Source organism: Mixophyes fleayi, chromosome 1, assembly GCF_038048845.1.
Source record: "Mixophyes fleayi isolate aMixFle1 chromosome 1, aMixFle1.hap1, whole genome shotgun sequence".
NCBI lineage: Eukaryota > Metazoa > Chordata > Amphibia > Anura > Limnodynastidae > Mixophyes > Mixophyes fleayi.
Window position 1 is genome coordinate 422,722,828 of NC_134402.1, and position 25,118 is coordinate 422,747,945.

Genomic DNA, 25,118 nt, shown 5'->3' on the forward strand with positions numbered 1-25,118 from the left:
TATCTATCTGTCTATATCTATCTCATATCTATCTATCTATTTATCTATCTCATATCTATCTATCTATCTCATATTTATCTATCTATCTATCTGTCTATCTATCTATCTATCTATCTGTATATCTATCTATCTATCTATCTATCTATCTATCTATCTATCTATCTATCTATCTATCTATCTATATATCTATCTATCTATCTATCTGTCTATATCTATCTCATATCTATCTATCTATTTATCTATCTCATATCTATCTATCTATCTCATATTTATCTATCTGTCTATCTATCTATCTATCTATCTATCTATCTATCTATCTATCTATCTATCTATCTATCTCATATCTATCTATCTATCTATCTATCTATCTATCTATCTATCTCATATCTATCTATCTATCTATCTATCTATCTATCTATCTATCTATCTATCTCATATCTATCTATCTATCTATCTATCTATCTATCTCATATCTATCTATCTATCTATCTATCTATCTATCTATCTATCTGTATGTCTGTCTGTCTGTCTATCTATCTGTCTGTCTGTCTGTCTGTCTGTCTGTATGTCTGTCTATCTATCTATCTATACACACAATACAATATAAATGCAGTATGATATGTGGAATAGTTGTTTCACAAATTACAGAGAACATATCTGTGTAGCAGAACAGAATGCACTGTGTAGGGAGAGAGCTTCACTCAAGACACCAAGCAGCAGAGGGCGCTAAAGGGAGCCAAATCATTCTGGTGTTCCGGCATTCCAAAAATTCCGGTTTTCACCCACACCCCTCTAAATGTTGTGAGCAAAAAAAAAACAATTAGCTTCATATCTTAACCCCTTCGAGTCCCCAGTCTAGCAGCAGTTCATGCATCCTACTTTAGTCTTCACAATTAACCTTTCAATTCTAGAGGCACTAAAGAATTATAGATAAACTGTGCCAATCTATTCCAAAGTAACCAAGCAGCAATATCTAATCCTCAGGATGATTCATGTAGTGAATCACACTTTTACGTTAATGCTTAGAATTCTGTTAGGATGATAAAACAATTCATCATACAAATCTATTTCTGTTATCTGATTTATTACCTATGTGGTTTCCTCCTCTTTGCCACAAATAACATTACTGGTTATACCATATGTTTTCTAAGAATATAATTTTGGTACTTGCACATCTGTCCATGAGAAATCAGGCTGTAAGTTATATGCATATGTCTGTATGATAAACTTCATTAATATGTAGGGGGTTCAGCTATATTTTCTTATTTAGGGGCTGGCTTGGCTGGGTGGCAGGGGGGCATGTGCCCCCCCTGGCCAGTCCCATAGTGGGCTTTCCTGGGCTGGGTCACTGGGACACCTGCATTTTTTTCCTTTAAAATAGGCTGCTGAGTCGAGTCTTGCCCCCTGGGCTAAAATTTGCCAGCCCTGCCCCGTTCTTATTACCAGTCTTTAGGTTTTAAAAAACGGATCCATAGGGGCATATCTAACAATACCTGTTTTTTTGGCACAGTCATTTTCATTCTTTATCACGATGATAAGGAATGAAAGATTGTGACCATTTATTAAAGGTTTCTGCTGGAACAGCAGTCACAATAAACGGCTGTCCTGGCAAACACCTATCTCCTATCTCTTCTATGGCCACTATAGCAAAGTGGCCACCTTTATGAAAGTCACCGGAGGGGAGAGCAGGTAAGATGCGGTGAGGCATCTGAAGATCCCTTCATAGGCAAACTGAGGGGGTGGTTTTCTAGTGCCTGGAAACCCCCTCTAATGCTGGGGCACTGTATAATTGAGGGGGCTGGACCTTGCCCTGCCTCACATGGTTCTGCTTGAAAAGAGAGAGCTGCGTGAACCTAACAGTAGTGCATTCAGCATTGACCATGTATATTAAGGGGATAGGAAGAGTTGGAGAGCAGCCAAGCACTGTCTAATATTATAGCCACGCCCCATGCATGCTGGTCCCGCCCACTGGCAGCATGGTGTGGAAACCACTCTCTACAAATCCTGCGTTTGCCCCTGCCCTCTACCGCAATGCTCTCCCCTTGGGCTTTAATGCTTGGCGTTAGCCATCGGGCACAAGTTGTTTTCAGAACTTGTTAAATCATGAACAAATAGAAGTCGCCACAGAAACCTATGGGGACTGCTATTGCTTACCATAACAGTGGGACCACAGCAGATGTCAGAGATATCTGCTGCAATCCCCTAGTTATAAATAGAAGGAATACTTAAATTTGCAGTGGTCCCCTGAAAACGGCAGTTTTCAGGGAATTAGGAGCATGTTAAATAGGCCCCCTAATCTTTCTTCATGTCTTTATTAATGTGCAAGCTCGTTTAATGATCGTTAACAACAAGAGGCTTGACAATCATCTAAACAGTGAAGCGTGGAACCTCCTGTTTCCAAGGCTTAAATCAGACTAGGTCATCCAAATCTGTGTTCTTTAGGCTGTGCTGTCACCAGTGAGGAGTTTGGTGGTTTTTTTTCCTGTTTAAAAAAAAAAAAAAAAAAAGACAGAAAGAATCTTTGCATGGACATATGTCAGTTTCCTTGTACAATTCATTGTATCCTATTGTCCATCCAGGGTTTGCATAAAGTGTTACTACAATCAGGGCCATAACTTGGGCTGTGCAAGATGGGCAGCTGCTCAGGGAGCAAATATAAAGGGTTAATTACTTTGTCCACAGGCGCTAACTCTTCTGGTTACAGTTCTGGCTACAGCATGTTGGGAAAGCCACCTTCCCAAAAACATTACTCCTGTTCTAAAGCAGGGTCTTTACTGGTCACCAGGAATACATGTTCTATATTGGAGGATTCCACTTTATGTAGCTTATAGCACGGACGAGGAAGGAAAATTTTCATGGGGTGGGGGAAAAAGACCAAGGACTACCATAGGGCTTGAAGCCCTTTTTTCTTGCTTTTGGTATCTCGTTTTACGACAATTGTAACAGTGACTGTAGACATACAAAGACTCCCAATCCTATGTCCATTTTTGTTAGTGTTTTAGGGGTTGGCTAACCCCAGTTTCATTGTTTAGTTTACTATAAAAATTTATTTACACTTTATTAAATAAATATTATTACTAATATTAACTACTCTACAAATTAGTACAATAGCTGTTAGAAAGATAAATTCAACTGTTCGTCTTAAAAATGTAGATTGTTCATACTCTTTAACCTAGGTTTTATTCCTATTTCTTTCACAGCCTAATCCTATTTGGTTTGGAAGTATTTTTAAATCTATAGTCACTGCCTGACTTGTTATGGTATGTGCTATAAATTCAAATTGCTGTATCTCATGTTTGATACTGGACGCACCGCACGAAATTCAGGGTAAAAGTAGAATAAATAGTTATTCATCATCAATATAGGTTATTTATTAAATGTTTATGAACGGAACACTTAGGGGGTATATTTACTAAACTGCGGGTTTCAAAAAGTGAAGATGTTGCTTATAGCAACCAATTGGATTCTAGCTTTCATTTATTTAGTTCATTCAACAAAATGACAGCTAGAATCTGATTGGCTGCTATAGGCCACACCTCCTCTTTTTCAAACCCGAAGTTTAGTAAATATACTCCTTAGAGATTTTTTTAAATAAACAAATCAATCAATCTATATTAAATCTATACTAAGGCAATCTACAGTAAAGAACATTTGGTAGTTATACTAAGACAATCTATAAAATTTAAAAAAGTTTCACAAGTTTAGAACAGATACCATGACTTCAGGAAGTAGCATGAATGCTTTTGTATAGAAGTTCATGGGGGGAGGGAGGGGGGGGGGGGCAAAACACAGTCTTCACAGTCTTTGCCTACCCAGCAGAAATCATGGGGGGGGGGGTAACTGCCCCCCTCTGCCCCCCTTGTTTCCTACACCCCTGGCTGATAGGGAATGATGGGGGATTATAGCTGCACTGAGCCTTGGTTTGGCAATTAGAGGTCTGTTTACTAATGAGCAGCTGTAACACTCATTATGTAATGCAGCAAATCACAGAGGTACATAATACAATACCGCTGTTATTTACAGCTGCTCTGGGAGCCCCGGTGAAGACCTCCTCTCCTCCACAATGTTTATCTACTGTATACCAGCAGCCTAACACTGGTAAATGCAGGAACTGAAATGTGCTGGTAAGGTCTGCACAATAGGGATCCTACCTGGCGGGCGATCCTTCAAAGTATTTCCTGTTTCACCGAACCCAATAGGACACCGGTAAGCTAATCCCAGCCTGAGATACAGTGCTTTTCGCTGCCTTGTAAATTACTAACACCGCAGTCCCCATAGAGTTCTATGGGGACTGCAGTAACCACATACTTGTCCACTCTTCCGCAATGTCAGGGGGACACCCAAATTCCGTCTAGAGTTCTCAGACTCCTAGGAGAGCAGGTTATTGTACCGCATTCTGCCCAGTCTCCATGACGCGATCCGCGGTGATTCGCATAACTTTGGCACTGATGAAGCTTTTGCGTTATTTCATGGTTGGGGCAGGAATGAAATGATGCAAATTTACAGTACCCTGAACCCCTCCATCCTCTCGCTCCACCTTCCCTCCGGGATGTCCGGAGGCTAATCATGAAAAGTTGGCAAGTGTGAGTAACCAGTAAAAAGTAGGTTAATGCAGGAGCAATATCTGATTGCTCCTTCTTTAACCCCTTCATAAATTGTGTAGATTGTTGCGATGGCCATTTAATGGAGCAAAATGCTGCTTTCTCCGTTTTTATGTTTTTTCATGTCTATACGTTTGTAAATAGACCCCCTAATGTTGTAGACATAGCAATATTCTCTAACACACCCATTAAATCTTTGCATTCCCCCCTAAAATGTACAGTTATATTAAAGGAATTCTATCACCAAAATAGAAGCGTTTAGTGAAATAATTGTCATGCCATAGAGATCAATGTATCTGCAGCCCATTGGCTGGTAAACCTGCGGTTTACCCATATCATCAAGACTCCGCAAAGACTTTCTATAGTGAGCGAGTCTGAAGTCCTATTGTGAGCAAGGATGCCAATAGTCAGTAAATTTACTGTCATTCGGTAAAAAGTAAACATTTATCCCGTCAGTGAGAAAAAAAGACATGTCAGTAACACCAACTTTAATTTTAACTGTTTTATTGCGCTGCAGTTTACATGCGAGGTGGTGGTACGCCCCTAATTAGGAAGCTGTATTAGCATTAGTTAAACATATTGCATATGACTTTGGAAGGACAAATCATTCTAGTTTAGTGAATGGAGCAAGAGATATAACCAAGTGAGAGCAAACTGTTGCTGGAGTCACTGTGACCTGTACATCTAATGATTCCAAATCAATCAAACACTGGAAATAAATTGACTTCACTTTTTTTTTTTTTACATTGAATACACTGTTGAAACATAGAAACACACTCAAAAAGCATGATATTATCATGCTTTTATCCCTTTAAAATTAGGTATATTAAGCATGTGTATAAACGTGTTGGCATCTTTAATTCATTTTATCAATATCGTCAGACTTTTAAAGTTAAGCGGAATATTAAACACACCGCGTTTCAAACACGATCATTTCCATTCTTTATTGCAATTATAAGAAATAAAAGATTGTGACTATTTATGAATATTCTTCTTTTGGAACAGCAGTCACGTAAATACTACGGTTCCTGCGAACACCTATCTCCTATGTCCTCTATGGTCACTGTCTTGACCACCTTTGCCATAGTAACCGGAGGGGAGAGCAGATAAGATGCGGTGAGGGATCCGAAGATCCCTCTACCGTAATGCTCTCCCCATAGGCTTTAATGGCTAACGCCATCAGGCACAAGTTCCGAAAATTTTTGATGTTCTTCTTAAATTGTGCAAAATAGCAGGCCCTATAGGAACCTATGGGGACTTATTTTGCATTCAAAGAGACAGGGATAGTTCTGATATCTGCTGCGATGCCCTAGTAATAAATTGACACGATCTTTAAATATTCGGCTACCTCCCGAAAACTGCCACTTTTAATGAAAAAAACAGATTGATAACTAGGGGCCTGACTCATTAAAGATCTTAACTTAAGAAACTTCTTATTTCAGTCTCCTGGACAAAACCATGTTACAATGCAAGGGGTGCAAATTAGTATTCTGTTTTGCACATAAGTTAAATACTGACCGTTTTTTTCATGTAGCACACAAATACTTTATAGCTTATTTGTACACTGAAATTTAAAGTTGATGTTTGTGTGCTACATGAAAAAACAGTCAATATTTAACTTATGTGCAAAACAGAATACTAATTTGCACCCCTTGCATTGTAACATGGTTTTGTCCAGGAGACTGAAATAAGAAGTTTCTTAAGTTAAGATCTTTAATGAATCAGCCCTCAGGCCCCTAAGTCTGCATATTATAAATGAAAACATAAACATTATATTTAAAACTGACCACTAACAAAGCGTCATACATTTTACATTTTACTAGTTTTAATGTAAACTCTTACAGGTTACAAGCACAGACAGTATTATCCCTGGGAGCTTTCACAACATAAATCTGACCCTTACAAAATGGCAGCCACGCTACTGGGCAGACAGAAGCTCCTTTGAGAACATCATTGGACAGGTCCACTGTAATATGGAGATTTTGGCCTTTTAAAGGGTTAAAAACAGATTTTGGAATGACAGGTGCAGTACATAAATCCATAGACTCTTTTTTTTTTCCATACTGTGTGATGACAGGGAGGGTATTTCGAAAACAGAGACCAAATGAAAAGCTGACATAGCTTTTTAGATTATATCTCTCCTTTTTTTTCTTTTCTGTATAGCCTTTTCTTTTACCGCACAGTCAAATCTCTAAATACCCCACTACTTTGCATTGTTTGGCCACCATTTGGTTTAGCCTGAGAAAGCCTGAGAAAGGTTCCTTAGGAAAGATGCACTATTTAACGGAATTCAATCTGTCCCAATAGATTTGAATCACTAACATAAATGTATGAATGTAGATTATATCTCTGTAATGAGGCCTGAATCATTCTCAGTTACTTCAAAGGACTGAAACTTAACCTCCCTTTTTAGCAGCGATAATCAGAGCTTAATGGGTTCCTTTATTAATTGTTTCGCTGGTAGGTTTGGAACAGACACGCAGCCATGCAGGTCTCACAGAGAGGTAGCTCTCTCTCGTCATTTTTCCCACTTCTCAATCTTCAGGCACGTTTTCACACATGATTAGGACCCTAAATAATTTAGAAACAAACAAAAAAGGGGACAACTGTGTGACAAAGCTTTGTTCATCTATAATTTCCCCTCCACGCTTCCTTGTAGGTGTCAAATACTGTACGAGGGGTCACACAATCATATTCTGACATTGGGTTCTGTTCATCAAATAGCGGCAATGTGAACGATTTTTAACCGTTGCTTATCGCAGTGATTGAAAATATTTTTTGTCACTATTAATCAATACATTTTCACAGGGGCAGTTGAGTGATGATCAGATCCCCAGCGATACTGGTTGGCAGCGCTAAGTGGAGCCATGCCGGTGGACGGTCCCTCTGTGCTGCATGAGCCAGCTTGCGCATGCGCACTAGAACTGGATACCCGGAATTGCTTTTCCAGTTCCACTTTAGTTAACAAAACAATAAAGTTAAAATAAATAATTGTAAAAAACATCCATAAAATAACTTTATTTACAATTTTTTTTAAAAAAACTTTATTTAAATAAGTAAATAAATAAAGCACTTTTTCAGCTATCACCATCCTGAGGTGGGAGGACAGGGGCAGTATCCATACTTGCCTACTATCCTGGACTTCTGGAAGAGCAAACCAGAAGTCCAGGATAGTTCAATGGATGGGACAGGTGATGCAATATGCAGTGAATCGTGTCATAGCAAACCCGCCCCCTGCTGTACAATGCTACATATTGTGGTATTGCGCAGTGGGGGGCTGGGCTACGATGACACAAATCGCGCGTCCTTACCCCAGCATCCTGCTTATAATAAATTGTTTTGTTACATCTGGTCAATCTAATGACTATAAGGAAAATTAGATATCTGCCAATACCTCTCTCTGTCGAGCTGGCTGCATACCCACTCTCAAGCTATATCTAACAAGAATTGTTCAACAGTCCCACTTGGGTACTCCCGCTTCTCGGCCTTTTGGCTAAGATCAAGTGCACTTGTGGCAGAGCTGTACTTGGTCTTCTAGCCAGGGGCTGGGCAGGCCGCTTTGAAAGTTTGGGACAATTGTGCCTCCGGAGTAGTGACCCGGGAGTGCTAAAAATTACGGGCAAGATCCTTAAAACAGATATCACGTGATTATTTGGCACCTATGCATTTTTGACCACTTTCTTTTGGCGCCACCCTTATTCTTTACCCTGGCCTTTTGGCTGGGCGAGAATTTTTTTTTGACCAGCTCAGCCATTAGGCTGGGGCCATACCCACTTTCACTTTTATGTTTTTGTTTCAAAGATTTTATGGGCTCCGTCGCCAAAAGATCTAGGGGGGCTGTGTGGCCCTGAGGTTCCAACCCCCTTGAAACTAGCGTTGGTGCTCCCTTCCGGGGGTTGGACTAGTTGTTGAGCCCTGGGTGAAGCTTCGGTGGATCCTAGCGGCTAAAAGGGTCCCCCTAGCCTTGCGGCGAAGGGGGTCTGAAGACCCTTGCCCCAAAAGGGACCTTTTGGTTCTGGGGGTCGGGGACTAGGGCCCTTCCTCTCTCGAGGAGGGCTACGTTCCGCATCCCTTGTGCACGTTTTTTAAGTTTTACACTTTTTTTTTTAGCACTTTGGATCCCGAAAGAACGTTTCCAGGCTTTCAATAAAGGAACCTGTGCAAAAGCATCCCAGCAGCTACAGTAGGCAGTCCAAGTATTCCGTGCTAAGTAGGCCCAAATCATTTCAACACTCCCAGGAGTAAATTTATCATGTTGCGTGTTTGAAAGAGTGGAGATGTTGCCTATAGTAACCAATCAGATTCTAGCTGTCATTTTGTAGAATGTACTAAATAAATGATAACTATAATCTTGTGGCAATAGGAAACATCTCCACTTTTTCAAAACCGCAGCTTGATAAATTTAACCCTGTAGACACTAATTCCCAAAGGTGAATAGGGCATCTGTAATGGGTCACATATTCATGGGAAACCAAGATTCAAATGTTTGAAAAGTTAAACTTGGATAACGCATCTGCTATTTCATTTTTAGCCCCTTGAATGTTCCTGGTTCTCTGTTTCAACATCTCAATACAGCCCACATTAATGCACCATTGGAGGTAATCCTCCATTACCGCCTCATTATCAGACCTGAATACCACTTACCTGTTCTGTAGCTCATCCCACATAAATGCTGCTGCTTCGAACAGTGGAAAGAGTTCTAATAACGCCATGTTACTCATCCAGCCGACTCTTACCCACTCTAGTAGTGTCTGCTCCAAACACTATTTTCCTGCAAATATGTTCCAAATCCAACCCTGCCTGTTTGCACTTCCTCTGTACTTCACATTGTGTAGCTGTTCTACTCATCTAGAAAAAATAATCACACTTTCAATTCCTCTTCCGTCTTACAAGAGGGTGAGGCCTAACTACCCAGCTGATGGTTGCGGTGATGCACCTGCAAATTAGTTGGCCCATGGGAATAATCCTACCTGCAAATTCTAGGTGGTCCAACAGCGACTACATTTATGTAAGTAGTGGCAGCACGGTGGCGTAGTGGTTAGCACTTCTGCCTTACAGCACTGGAGTCGTGAGTTCAATTCCCGACCATGGCTTTATCTGTAAGGAGTTTGTATGTTCTCCCTGTGTTTGCGTGGGTTTCCTCCAGGTGCTCCGGTTTCCTCCCACACTCCAAAAAAACATATTGGTAGGTTAATTGGTTGCTAACAAATTGACCCTAGTCTGTCTGTGTGTATGTTAGGGAATTTAGACTGTAAGCCCCAATGGGGCAGGGACTGATGTGAGTGAGTACTCTGTACAGCGCTGCAGAATTAGTGGCGCTATAAAATTAAATAGTGATAGTGATGATGAAGAGTGGATTTATTTTCAGCCATACGTTTCTTCAAGTCCCACAGTTTCTGGTCTGGTCTAATCAATATGTCCAAAAATGTCAGTATCATAGTTGGGCCTACCAATTTAGCCAGTGCTATTTGTAACCAGAAAACCTGAGCAATACATTAAAAGCGTGCCACCGGCTGACCCGTAAATAGAAAATAGTACAAGTAATGGCACACACCCTTTTGGCAATTGATATTTAACTGCCTGTTCTAGGAATGAGCTGAATGCTTTATATAACTTACAAGATATCACACAATCCATGGGGAGGCATCTATCCATAAAATACTGCCCTTCAAACTTGCCACCCAGCAAATGGTTATAAAAAGGATGTAAAAAGAGCAATCAAAACACTGCCTCTATATCTGCATTGGACAATACTCCAACTAGTATTATAAATACCCAAATAGATCACTCCTTAAACAAATGTGCTGCCTCATTGTTTAAGTAGCACCTTAACCATGGCCAGTGAGTCATCTGCCCGCCGGTCCGGTCCCATAGTGGGTTACCTTGGGCTGGATTACTGGGCCAACAGCAATTTTTTTTCTTTAAAATGTTTCCAATAGGCAGCTGAGTCGAGTCTTGCCCCGGATTAAAATTTGTCAGCCCTCATTATCATCATTTATTTATATATCACCACTAATTCTGCAGCGCTGTACAGGGAACTCACTCACTTCAGTCCCTGCCCCATTGCAGCTCACAGTCTAAATTCCCTAACATAAACACACAGACAGACTAGGGTCAATTTGATAGTAGCCAATTAACCTACCAGTATGTTTTTAGAGTGTGGGAGGAAATGGGGTCACCCAGAGCAAACCCACACAAACAAGGGGAGAACATGCAAACTCCACACAGATAAGGACATGGTTGGGAATTGAACTCATGACCCCAGTGCTGTGAGGCAGAATTGCTAACCACTGAACCACCGTGCTGGCCATGGCTCCATCCTTTCCACCCGAACTGGTCGGGCTTTTCCATTAAAACCTCTGGCCTGTCCTCTTCCCAGTGGCACACGAAGGGGGTTTTCTGAGTCTCTAGAAACCCCCCCCTGCGCTAACTAAGTGGCCACTGTCCCATGCAGCAGCCGCGGCGCTGTCAAAGAAGCGTCCGCGGCGGTGCTGTATTGTATACAGCACCGCCGCAGATGCTTCTTAGACAGCGCCGCGGCTGCTGTTTAGGACAGCGCTGGTGAAACAGAGCTGCTGAGCATGCGCAGCAGCTCTCTCTTGGTTTTTTTTTTGGGGTCGGCGAGGAGAAACCCCCCCCCCCGACAATCCTCCGTGCGCCCCTGCTTCCCACTACGGTCCTACATCTATTGGCCAGATGGGAGCCCGAGCCACCTATAATAGCACCTTGACCCTCTCTTACGTTGATCTTCATTAAACGCAAACTAGACACCTATTGCCTGGTGCCAGTGTTTGAAAGGGATATGAGCACTTTCCTGACATCAAAGACAACCATAGATCCCATAATTCCACCATGCTAGCCCTCCATAACCTCTACATGCTTCAGAAGTGATATGCATATACTTAAATAATGAGTATGAACATTCCTGTGGGTTTTTCTCTCCAATGATACTAACCATTGTCACAAATGTCTGCCAACAGTTCTTGAAAGTTTTTGGCACCTGATTCTTGGCCCATTCTTCCTCTCTAAGATCATTCTTCCTATCCTATTTCGCAACCAGGTTCATAAATGTTTGCAGCAAAGGGACAATCTCTATGTATTCCCCTTTCCATATTCTTTCTTTCATTTCCATGGCCAAATGCAAACCTAAGCGTGGTGCCAAACATGAGCCTCCTTGTAATTATCACCTGGAACCTGCCCCTTTAGCTCCTACTGTCTCTCCCAAGCACTTACCTTGTTACTGGTGCACAACACCTGCCCCTAACCACACAGTTTCAGTGTCTCCACCCGAAAGCATTGGGGATAGACCAGGGCCACAACTAGGGCTGTGCGAGAGGGGTGACTGCCCAGGGCTTAATGTTGAAGGGGGGTGCATTTTATGAATATTTTAGGTTCATTTGGTTAAAATTGAAGGCTTGGGTGGATGGAAGTTTTTCTTCTTGACCCAGGCTCTAAAATTTTAAGCTATGGCTCTGGGATAGATTTCCCCTTCATGTTTCATTCTGCCAGCGTAACTCTTGCTGTCTTACCTCTATAGGGCCATACTGCCCTGGTATCACCTTATATGCTTACTGTGTACCCCATAAAAGGCACACCTAACCAAGCTGCAGAAGCCACACCTTGTCCTTCCACTAGAACATCAGTCCTTGACCTCCTGTAGGCCTTGTTAATCTATACCCTCTGTGCTACTGCAGAAAGTGCAGTCAATGGGACTTTCAGAAGACACTTCAGCTAAGGCAAATTCTATTCAGATAAGTATTTTGTAGAGGAGAATTTATTAAAAAAAAGAAAACAAAAAAATGTTCCAATCAAGTTCAGTAGGTGACATGATGGCAATTGAAGGGCTCCAGCCGAGAAAGTATTGTGCGCAAACTGCTTAGATGCAACAGCAAATTGTCCCTGGATCTACTTTAAAATGTGTACTTGTGTTAGAAGGGTTGAAATGCTGTGGACTGTTAACTATTACACATGGATATCTAAGTGGAAAGTTGATATCCAGTTTGTAGGAAATGTGATATAAATGCAAAGGACTGTTGCAAAAACCATGGTGTGGGGTGCGAAATTAAGAAAATTCATGTACATGGTGCTTAGTAGGCCATAAACAAATGGCATATGGATTTGAAAAATTGCAAAAGCTATTACCGTACTTTACATTTAAAGAGGAGCTGTCACAAGACTAACATATTTTATATTGTTTACATTATATAAAGTTTATTAATTCACAGCCTCTCCCAAGTAGAGCATACACTCGAATTCCCTACTACAGGCATACATAAACACAAAGTAGGGCCAATGGTAGTCAGAATCTAATTATCCTACTAGTATGTTTTTGGACCATGGAGGGAAATAGAAGCACCTGGAGGAATGTCATGTGAACACATGGAGAACATGTAAACTATATGTATATAGCAGCCTGGTCAGAATCCAACTAATATCTCCAGCGCTGTGAGGCAATAAGGTAATTAGTGTTCTAGTACAGAATGTTCTATTACTATTAAAAATGTTTTTCTCCTACCTCTGCCCCCCCCCCCACCCCCCCTTCCGCCTCTGTTCCTACAGGAGAGAGTTTTGAAGTGGTCACTCTCAGTGTGACTGGGCTACTCTCTGTCTCTCTAGCCCCCCTCCATCAGGCTCATCATTGCAGCTGGACTTCTATAGCAGTACAGAGTGTAAAGAGATGACCTGATGGAGGTAGGTAGCGCTGGGCAGACACAATCCTCCCACCCAGAATAACTTATGCGCAATCAATTTTCAGACTCTGTTGGACAGAGATCTCCAGCGCCACCTCACTCATACACATCACTGCTCTTGGCACTGGTTACAGGTATGAGCGCACCATGGTAGATAATTGTCCATTTCTGCAATGAGGATACGAGACATGCTAACTTGACAATGCTATTCTGTGGAAATGTAAAGTCAAGATAGTTTTGTCATGTCAATACTAAACCCTGAATACTCTGGTGACAGCTCCTCTTTAAAACTGCGGAATTAGTGGTGCTATATAAATAATAGATGATGATGATGATGATGATGATGAAAACTATGGGGCAAATGTATGAAAGTCTGATTTTTTTTCAACTCGCCGGAAATCGGCGACTTTGCAGGTAAAATTTAAAGCGGCGATGGCTTGTAAAGGCAGTTTGCTGCTTAAAATTTTAACTGCAAAGTCGCCGATATCTGGCGAGTTGAAAAAATCGGACTTTCATACATTTACTCCTATATCTCTTCTTTTATGTGATTCAAGAGATCTTACAACATTTATTTTAATTGTGTTGATTTACTGATAATATGAGTGACAGGGGAGTGTTTTTGTGAATTCATCTATAATACATTGTGCAGGATATTAGAGGGTATTATAATGAAATAAAAAAACAGGCTGATTATTTTTACTTTGAGATGCACCTTATAGTAAAGTCCCATGCTATGTAGAATAATGCATTTAGAGTTATATGAATTGGGCACTGTAGTAAAATGGTTCTCAAATTGTGCATTACTCAACTGGGGACCATTTACTGGTCAACATGGCATATTGGTGACATACTGGTCCTCTAGAGGCTCTTTACTGGTTGAATTGTTTAGCATTGTATATTGGTCATAGAGTGGCTCTGTACTGGTTGAATTGTTTAGCATTGTATACTGGTCATATAAAGGCTGTTAACTGGTGAATTGCGCAGCATATATACTAATCAAAAACACTCTTCTAGATCTGATAAAAATGGGCCACAACATAAAAGTGGGTGTGGCCTAAAAGTTTTCAAGGCTTTTAGCAATTATAAACGTTATGCACTATATACCAATCTGGCCACCAGGCTGGCTACATTGGCGGCCACGGTAAGCTTTTCACTGAGAGCCAGCGCTGCAGAACACAAACCAATAAGGGTAATCTCCGTTCCATATACGACATGTATACTGTCTGTATGACAAGGTGCGCTTTTTAAAAGGGTTCTTTACATAATATTAATTAATCACATTAGCTGATAACAGCGAACACAGACAGCCGAAATAAATATTTCTTTTTATCTAGAAGAATTCCTGCTGAATCCATGTTGAACCTTTCGCATTACATATATGTGTACTATGGAATTCGCTTAACTTTTCTGAACTCTGTAAAAGAAGTAAATGATGAATGCCTCTTAATATTTTTTGTTTTAATATTCTGTAGAAAGTATTTGTTTTAAGTAGGATCACTGTAGGTAATCTGTGAGATGTGCCATTTAACTTACATTATGTGCTTTTATTGAGAAAGTCTCCAAAATGTAATATATGAATCATTTCTCGTTTAGTACAGTAGGTCAATAGGTGACATGCATAACACATTTATTTTATTCCTGCCTCAAGTGAGGCCCGACTGGAAGTATAAAAAGAAGCTACTGATTACATTTTTACAGTTTCGCTTGGATTTCTGCTCTTTATTTGAACAGCACCGTTAATTCGCGCAGCAGATGCAATAAATGACGATGAGAATTCTGAAATAAAAAACAACAAGCAAGCAACGGAATAAGCTAACGTCAAGTGAGTAATTTAGCATTTGGAAAGGCTTTATATATATTAAAGCTAATAATGTACTAAATAACTTTTGTTTATAATTATTAATAGGGTATGAAAAAAAAAAAAAGAGCGACAGCAGGATAAAATGGCTTCCAAATATCCAGGCATGTCGTGGTTGGCGCCTATTCTGGTGTGACCACTTCTCCCAGTCTGCAGGTTTGGCAATTCTGGCAATCACTGTTGGCCATCGTAGATCATCCAATCGTAGATAGATCACTTTTGGTGCTTCAGAAGTCCTTAATGGTTTGCCCACCAAATAAATAACTGGCGCTAGCTAAAATAAAGGCACTTTCACTTAACCAGAGCACTGAACGATTGGATCTGTGAGCGACAGTATCAACCTGTGTATGGAGGTAGTGAATCAAGGCCTAAAAACAAAATTCACCACCAAAACTTAGCTTGAGTAAATTTGTCGAACTCTACTCTTAATAAAACTACAAAAAATCTTAAAATCAGTTTCCAGTAATAGCAATGTAATACATAAACTGGAATACATACTGTTTAAAGAGCTGGGGTATGGTAATATCAGTAAATGTTTTGCTAAATTACTATATAATTTGTGAGCCAAATTTGAATAATGCACATCTTCCTTTTATGTCCTTTATTACAACATTTTACTCTTTAGATCAAGGGCGTCCAACAGCTTGGCATAAACCAGATGCAGAGCTTTAATGTTATTTGGCAGCAATACCATAGCATCTATGTGGTAGTAATCATTTTATTTTATGTATCCAGCCTTTAATAGTGTATTCATAACTTGTAGTCTATGAAGCACTGCTGAAGATAGTAGCGTTTAAAAGGGTTTATTCGTAACCCACAATACTGACATATTCTTTTTTTCTCTGGAAAATCTTCCTTTCCTACAAGAAAAATGGGTGTGGTTGTTGTCACTTTAATTTAGGGACGAACTTGGGCAAATTAGGGACCATTTTTCTAAGTATTTCTTTCTTCCTAATGAAGGGAAGTTCAGTGTATTTCTGAATACGGGATTTTAAAACCCACTGAGTTTCTGTCCTGAAAAGCCTGCAATTGTATTTTCTCTGTCTGAAGCACTAGCGGGTAAGATGACATGCCAGTGTCACCAGAAGGTGACACAATAGTGATACCAGATTTCCCTCTTCCTGTTTTCCTATCTTAGTGTTGACTGTAATTGAGACACTTCCTCAACAGATTTAACAGATCATAATTAAGTGGATACGATTGAAAATCTAGTCTATAATGTAAAGCACCATGGCATATGTATGATGTCATTGGTTGACTGGAACAAGAAAGTTCCTTTCGGCTATGTCAGATCTGGTCTTTGGCTCAAACGGGGAAGTTCTAGTCGTGTGGGAGCAGGGCCGGATTAAGGGAATAGAGGCCCCTGGGCTAAGGGGGCCTCCATTCCCCCGTGAGGGCCCCCCCCCGTGATCTGAGCCGCCCCCCCCCAGGTGAGCCGAGCCGCCCCCAAGGCACTTACCTCCTTCTCCTGGCATTGCAGTCCTTCCCCGGCGCGCTGTGCACTCTTTACTGAGGAGATCTCACGAGAGTGAGACTCACGAGATCTCCACAGTAAGGAGACCGGGGAAGGACCGCAGTTAAAGTACTCAGCAGCATTGATCGGGCCAGGGGTGCTGAGCACTTTCAAGGGCCCCCTGGATGCCTAAGGCCCCTGGGCTGTAGCCCAGTTAGCCCTAGGGTTAATCCGGCCCTGTGTGGGAGAACTGGTCATAATTTGTGTGGCCATATCTGCCATATATACAGCTGCCTGGCCAAATGGCTCTACATGTTTAGTTCAAACCACCTGATCTAACCATGGAGAGCCAGTAATGGAATCTCAGGGCAGCCTGTAACAATAATGGACAGAAGGGTAGTTTGAAAGATTATACTAAGAGAGTTTATGATTTAAAAACATGACTTTAGGACATTTCAAAAATAGAGTTAATAATATCCCCTCCAGTCAACAGAAGCTGTAGATAAATACATCTATTAACATAAAAAGTCATTAACAAAGCTGTACCAACATGCAATTGTTCACTTGTCTCAAAATATCTCTCAAGACCCCTCCGCACTGCCCAAGGTCTGCACCCTCTGATCCACAGTGGTTGTCTGCTCCCATTCCCAATTACAGGACTTTTTGGGGCTGTGCCCACTCTGTGGAATTCCCTCTCTCATACAACAAGTCTTTACTAGAGCCTCCAAAAGTTAATAAATAATACAAATGAAACAGTAAGCAAGTGAAGGAGTCACAACAAGAGAAGTGACAGGACATAGTCAGGAATTTGGAGTGAGAAGTAATATGGGTTAAACTGAAATAGGTATTCTGTCAAAGAGGAGTCAATACCACCCAGTCCCTGCGATCGGCCAATGACTGTCACCTCTCCTCTACTCTGATCACCTCACCCCACTCCAGCATTCGAGACTTCTCTCGAGTTGCCCCCCTGCACTGGAATGACCTCCCACGCTCCATCCGATTGTCCCCTAACTTGTGCTCCGTCAAATGGGCACTCAAAACTCACCTCTTCCTCAAAGCCTACTAGCCTTCCACTTAACCCTCTCTTCATGCTCGCTCTCATCGCCTTGCTTCTCTCTCCAAGCTTGCTCTCATCACCTCGCTCCTCTCTCCATGCTCGCTGTCATCACCTCACTTCTCTCTCCATGCTCCCTGTCATCAACTCGCTCCTCTCTCCATGCTCGCTCTCATCACCTCGCTCCTCTCTCCATGCTCGCTCTCATCACCTCGCTCCTCTTTCCATGCTCGCTCTCATCACCTCGCTCCTCCTGCTCTTGTTCCCCTCTTCTGACTCCCTTTTTTGCCAGTTGTCTGTGTGATCTCCCTTTAGGATGTAAGCTTTTATGAGCAGGGCTCTCTTCCCTCCTGTCTCTCTACGTACTCTTCTGCTCCATCTTCACTATAATTGCTTTGCCTGGAGCATTTGAAGTCATGGTATTACTTGTTTAATATTCTGTACTGTTTTCCCTGTATGGTCTATTGTTTGTATAATGTTTGGCATTGCGGAAACCTTGTGGCGCCTTATAACAATAATAATAATAATACCAGGAGTCTAAAATATACCCAGGACACAGACACAGCAAAGGATATGAGACTGAGGCATGAATAACATACGGATGAGGAATGGGAAGTGGTTGTCTCCCAAACCACTGCTGGAGAACATTGGGGTTGTTGTTAAACGTGTGCCCTGGGACCTCCAGTAGTCACCTGTCCTCTCAGGACTGCTCTCAGATACACCCAGGACTTGAAAAGGAAACTGAGAGAGACAGGTAGCAACAAAGTCAAAGACATAGGTTAAACAGTGAGACAAGGAAAACCGGATATATACGACACATGCTAATGCAGAGAGAAGCCACAAGGCCACAGCCTAAGGCAAAGGCTGAAGTTAAGGAGCGGTGCACACATCAGAAAATGGCTTCCAATGCAATATCGTTAACAGTTTTACCAACGACTGAAAGTCCCGATCAGCATGCTGATTCATGTGTACACACTATACACATTTGACACGATTTACTGTCGATCTCTGATTTTCGACCATCATAACCATCGTCTCAAAAGTTTGTGACTCTGTAGACACTGTACAGACGTATACTGTCCCAGTAGCAATTTGCTAAATTAATTTAAATAAAGGGCTGCACCTGAGCTTGCACAACACCCCCAAACATACCTCCACAAACAGGAAATACCTTCATCGTCATTCATTGCTTTGTTCTGCTTTGTGCGTAGTGTACTTACGTTCACAACTGTACACGTGTTACAATTTATCTGACTTTATTATTGAGAATATGTGTCAACAACTCATGTTGTATACACTTGCATACAGGAACACATAAATGACACATGGAGCATGTACAAAAGGTTTATTAGTGATTCAACATTAAAAGATCATAATTTCCATTGTTTCATATTTTGAGAGCGCACCATCTGGGTGACGTAAAGGACAACATCATAAATGTAAACATTCCCAACCAGAAAGGCATCGGTGTTGGAGGAACTATCAGCAGATTGCAGGGCAGATTGTCTTGAGTATTTACACACTGCAGGATTGGAACAACATCGTTCCATTGTTTACAGAGATTTTTAGTCAATTTATAAAATCAACCCAAACAATACAATGTGCTTTGGAACGATAATCGTTGATCGTAGGAGCATACACACAAATGTGATATTGGGCCAAATGGTCAATTATCGTGTGATTGGCCCAATAAAAAAACCTGTTGTGTGTGCCCAGCCTAAGACAAGGATGCAGTAAATTTGGGTCCAAGAATACAAACCAGGGCTAGAGAGAGACCAATGCTCCAGAATCCTCCAGTGTACTGATGGGCCATTTAGTTTGTTCGAAACTCAATACTGCGGAGCTTGTTATGGAGTAGACAATCACAGAATTGAAAGACAAATATGGAACACAGATAGAGATATACCACAGCATATGCTCCTGTGATGTGTACTAGAGAACAGGTGCTCCTGCTCCCCAAATGAAGTGCCCCTACAAGCCATGCTTGTAATTTGTGGACTTTTCAAGCAGATAGAAATTTACATTATATATATGAGTGAGGTGGTGCCTAATCAAGGGTCCTAGAAAAAAGGATTAAAGAATTCCTCATACCAATGGACTCTGTGAACAGTACCGCTATGTCATATTGTCATAATGTGTCATGTAGTAATGTAGCAGCATCTATTTACTTACAGGGAGGTGCGACAGGAATCCACTTAGTTATTACCCATTGAATTGTTATACTGTTGACCAATCAGGGGCTTAGTTGACTAAAGCTGGGAAGGGAAGTTCATCATAAACAAAGTCATTATTATGGGCGACACATGGCAGGTAAAAGCATAACTATGACCACCCCACCTAGCTGGAAGAAAATGTATGTTTTGTTGGATAAAGCTACAGGCTGCATGGTAGTGCAGGACCATGGGGGCACTGACTATATGGTATCCTTCGATCCAGCTTGTAGGAAGATCTGGACCATACTGACCATACCGTATCACACAGTTTGCTGTGCTGTGATGGAGCATGCATGAGCATCTCACTGCCTGACCTCAATGAGACCAGGAAGGACCAGATGGTGGAGCAGGACCAAATATGAGAGCAACTGGGGCCTCTGCAAAACAAACGACTCTGGGAGGTCTTGGAAGCCAAGTAAGGATTGTTCACCTGCAAACCTTGGAAAACCCATCTGGTTGAGCACCTTGTGGATGCAGAGAATGCCTGTCCCATCCATCACCTGTCCTACTGAGTGACTAGTAACATGGCTACTAGGGTTGCAGCTGGTGCAAAGAGCTGCAGCTGAGGAGGCCTGGCCATCCAACAATTACTGGGTGTACAGAGAACATCTCTTGGCATTAGCGCATTAAATATCTATACAAGGGCAACAGGCCCCCACAGCTGCTGGGCCCCATGTATCTGGCATCCATGCTGCTCTAGGGACCTGTTTCTCACTCCACGGTCATAAGTTCATAAGCCAGCACCCTAGGGCTTGAAAATTAAACTCTGCTCACAGAGGAAGGGGAGCTTTAATGTTCCCTTCCTCTCTGAGCAGAAAGTGTAGCAGTGGAGAACAAGGATGTGGCTATTATGGTGAGGGGGCAGGTATGTTCTTCCTTGGAGGCCACATCAAATGTTTGCTATGGCTGATCGATAAAATGCAGCTACAAAGTAGGTGCAACAATATGCTTATACATATATCTTATGGAATGTACAACATTAAGTATAGCATTCAGGTGCATCAGAGCAAGATGTGACAGTCATCACCAACACACTAACTTGCACCAGGCCTTTGAGACGCACAAAAATACGATCTACAAGTTAAAATTGGATGAATTGCAAAGGGTTAAAACTGGAGTGAATAGTCTATGCATGATGTTTGGTTTGCAATCTGAACATGGGATTGGCAGTACAGAGCAGCACCAGATCAGTACCACATGACCCCCCCCCCCCCTCCACTGCACTGCGTACCAGAATCCTGACTGACAAGGTAAGTGCACTTTTTGTGCAGGGTGATATAGTGGTAATTTATTGTTAATTGGTGATCATTAGTTAATTAGGGATCACTAGTTGTTAATTAGTGGTGGGTGGTCAACGGTACTCCGAAGGGGAAGGGGTCTGAGTTATATGTGAGAAGTTTTGGAGTAAATGTGGGACCTGAGGGTATGCAGAACATTTTGAGGCAAGAGTGGGTCTGAGGGTATGTGGGTAGGGCTGGATTAACCCATGGTCTAACTGGGCTACAGCCCAGGGGCCTTGGGCATCTAGGGAGCCCGATTGGCATTCATCGGGTCAGGGGAGTCTCTGCCGCTGGCTCTGACTGTCAGCTGGAGAATGGCAGGCAGCTAACAGCAAATGTTATGCTGTTAGCTGCCTGCTGGCTCTGTAGCCCTTCCTCGGTGCACAGTAAGCTCCTTACTGAGGAGATCTTGTGAGAGTGAGACTATGACTCATAGTCTCACTCTCACGAGATCTCCTCAGTAAGGAGCTTACTGCGCGCCGCAGAAGGACTACAGTAACAGAAGAACAGAAGGAGGTAAGCGCTCGGAGGGGGAGGGGGGGAAGACTCACAGTACCATTAGCCAGTGAGCCTCCATTCTCTTAATCAGGCCCTGTATGTGGGAGGCAGACGTAATTTGGTGGGGGTGTTTTTTTTTACAATTTTCTGCAAAAAATTTTTTTGGGGGTACTGTGAGATGTGCAGAGTGCAGGGGGGGGGGATGAAAAATGAAAGGAACAGAGTAAGAATGAGGGGTAGGTGTATGTGTGCGTGTGTAAAACTGTACTTATTACTGAGACAGAGTAATATACAGTCAAATTACAAGTCGGAGGTTCATGCCACCCTTGAAGTTCTAATAATACTCCAAGACTCAGGAGACTGTTTATCATTATTCACTTCTCAAAGGCACTTATCGCAGTCATAAAAATTACCATTTGAACATATTTGTCTAAACAATATCACTGAAGCAGATGAGTGTTAATCAGCTGCCAGTAAGATACTGACCCAGAGAAGTAACAGTGGTTTATCGTTTATCAGGGCCAGTCTCCATTGCTGCATGCATAGATTAACCAGCTTGTTGCCATGTACCATAACCATTAAGGTAGGATAGCAGTTCTGGCTTTGTACAACACATGGGAAGGAATGTAGGGCATCAATCGACTATGTAGGACATGTAATCACTTTCTGCTTTGTAGGGGTGTTAATGGTAATAATTCAAAGAATTATCTGGCTCTGAACTGCAGCTGCTCATAGCTACAATCCACTACAGAAAAATTACTCAAAATTTGATAGATTCCCAAATGAGTGTATTTTCTGGTTGTAATTAAAGCTTTCACATTGAGTGGGTAAAAATACTATGTTACGATATGCCGTTGCCCTATATAACTTTCTCAGTTCTTTGGCCTTTACCACTTCGACGAAGGAGTAGGTATGATGGAAATAATTGAGCCAATTCATGATTTTATAAATTCCAGTGTTTTGCAAAGGTCAGGCTGACAAAAAAAAATAATTCAAATTTGGTATAAAATGTAAATTTTTTTAGGTATCGGTTTTGACACAAAGTACTATATTTATTATTTAATAATATATTTATTGCTTGATTATTATTATTATTTATTTATTAGTAAGTCGGCACAGATTCCGTAGCACCAGATACATAAGCAAGTAACACATAGATGGGGTAATACATATTAGTAGCACAGTTGAGTGTGAGTAACGCTATGGGACTCACACAAAGTGCAGCAAAATACACGATAGGATGAACGTGGGAGTCAGAGAGTAGACAGACATGGGACAATAGGTGGAGAGAACCCTGCTTGTGAGAGCTTACATTTATATTTTAAATGACATATACCCTTAAAACATAATTTTAAACACTCTTTTTTTTCTTTTGTTTAAACCAGTTTTTAATGAATTCTGAATCATGTTGGCAAAATATAGAAGCATAAGCTAAATATCCAGCATTGTTCCATAAGCCAAACGGCAGGGGATTCCCTCAACGCTACTGAGGCATTGTCCAAGTCCCATTGATCAGTTACATTGACCCATGTTTCTGTCAGTCTCTCTATATGACAATAAAAGGCTAATCAATGTGCAACACACAACAAGCTCTCACACATCTGCCTGCTGTTCTTCTGTTCTCCAGACTTTCAATAAATCTCTGTGCCATGCTATAAAACTCACACAGAACTTCCTTTACTGGAAACGGATCAGAGTTTGCTTTCCTATTCCAAATTGGATTTGTTTCTTCCCTGCTCATTCAAACAAAGGTGTAACGTATCTGCTGATTCAGACACTGGATGCGGCTGTACATTGTAATTAGTGTCATCTCTGAGATACCAGGTTCACACCCTCACATTTAGTTAAAGAACCAAGAAAGAGTCTTTACATCTATCAGGTCTAGACTCCTTCTTCCAGCAGCTTCCTCAGTAGTCTTTGATCTTCAAATGTCAATACATTAAAAATGATAAAGAATGACCTCTTGGCCTCTTTAATGTGTTTTTCTTTTCAAGAGCAGGACCATGCACCCGGAATAGTATCTTTGTTTACTTAACCGTCAATCTAGTTGGCAGTTATTTATTGATCGTCAAAACAACCAACACAACAGCTGTTTTACCTGTTGTAGACACACTGCTAGTAGATACTTGTGAGTATTGCGAGGGCACACTTTTGCATATAATGAATGCCATGGGCCTGTGTGATAGAGTGATGCTCGAGTCACCTCTACCCTCCACAGGGGAGGGGCTGGCGGAGGCACGCCCAGATTGATGAAGTGACTTTGTGACTTCCTGGAGCCCGGAACTTGGAGACAGAACTCTTCCGAAGTCATCGGAGATGTTGCCTATAGCAACCAATCAGATTCTAGCTATCATTTTGTAGAATGTACTAAACACATGGTAACTAGAATCTGATTGGTTGCTATAGGCAACATCTCCACTTTTTTAAGCACGCCGCTTGATAAATTTACCCCCTAGGTCTTTTTTTTAAAAAAGATCATGCATTGTGCACAAATATGTTGTACCCCCCAACATCAATTTCTTAAATAGTTGTGTTTTTTTGTACAGTCATAAAAAGGATAGCTTTCATCTGATTGTGTGCTATGAGTTACACCAAATTCACCAAACCAAGATCACTTTGGTAAGCGACCAAATTGACATACCATGATAATTTGATTGATTACCATAGTTTGTGGGCAGCACGATGGCTAAGTGGTTAGCACTTCTGCCTCTCAGTGTTGGGGTCATGATTTCAATTCCCGACCATGGCCTTATCTGTGAGGAGTTTGTATGTTCTCCCCGTGTTTGCGTGGGATTCCTCCGGGTGCTCTGGTTTCCTCCCACACTCCAAATACATACTAGTAGGTCAATTGGCTGCTATCAAAATTGAGCCTAGTCTGTCTGACTATGTGTGTATGTTAGGGAATTTAGACTGTAAGCTCCAATGGGGCCGGGACTGATGTGAGTGAGTTCTCTGTACAGCGCTGTGGAATCAGTGGCGCTATATAAATAAATAGATGATGATGATGATGATGACACCAGATCAGCATGTGCAGGATTATGAAAGAGACCTGGGACACCCCCTGAACGAGTCTTTTTGGGAGGAGGTCAGAAAGGGAATTGCCAAGAGCTTGATCTCTAGACTAATTAAGGAAACAGCATATAAATTGTATTATAGTTGGTACTATACTCCCAACAAATTGACTCTAGTCTGTCTCTGTGTGTTAGGGAATTTAGACTGTAAGCTCCAATGGAACAGGGACTGATGTCAGTTCTCTGTACAGCGCTGTGGAATTAGTGGCGCTATATAAATAGCTGATGATGCTAAGGGTGGAAGTATTGCTGGTTTGTTTGAGTTTCCATGGCAGTACAGTTGTGCATTCCTCCTTCCAAGTTACAGCAGCTGGTTATTTATTGATCTCTTGGTGTTAGCACACAAGCTACTAAAGTGTCCTGTTGTTCCTAGCAATATCGCCATTCTGAGATGGCGATA